The following is a 560-nucleotide window of genomic DNA, read 5'->3' as shown; positions in this document are numbered from 1 at the left end:
CATCCCTGCATCTCTGGGATAAAGCCTACTTGATCATGGTGAATGATCTTTTTGATGTACATCTGTATGTGGTTTGCAAGTATTTTCTTGAGAATATTTGCATCTATAGTCATTAAGGATATGGGTCTGTAGTTTTCTTTTTTTTCTTTTCTTTTACCTGGTCTTGGTATTAGAGTGATACTAGCTTCATAGAAGGAATTTGGGAGTTCTCCCTCTTTCTATCGTTTTGAGTAATTTAAGTAGTATTGGTTGGAGGTCTTCTTTAAATGTCTGGTAGAATTCTGTTGTAAATCCATCTGTGCCTGGGCCTTTTTTAGTTGGGTGGCTTTGTGTTACTGTTTCAATTTCCTTATATGTTATGGGTCTGTTCAAACTGTTGATCTCTTCTTGGTTTAACTTTGGAAGTTCCCGTGGTTTCAGATATCCATCCATTTCTTTTAGTCTTTCAGATTTAGTAGCGTATAGGTTTTTAAAATGCTCCCTTATAGTGGTTTGGATCTTTTGGGTGTCTGTTGTGATGTTTCCCTTTTCATCTCTGATTTTGTTGATTTGGATTTGCT

This window comes from Nannospalax galili, unplaced genomic scaffold, assembly GCF_000622305.1.
Source record: "Nannospalax galili isolate Female #2095 unplaced genomic scaffold, S.galili_v1.0 scaffold1398, whole genome shotgun sequence".
Taxonomy (NCBI): Eukaryota; Metazoa; Chordata; class Mammalia; order Rodentia; family Spalacidae; genus Nannospalax; species Nannospalax galili.
This window is presented reverse-complemented; position numbering follows the sequence as displayed.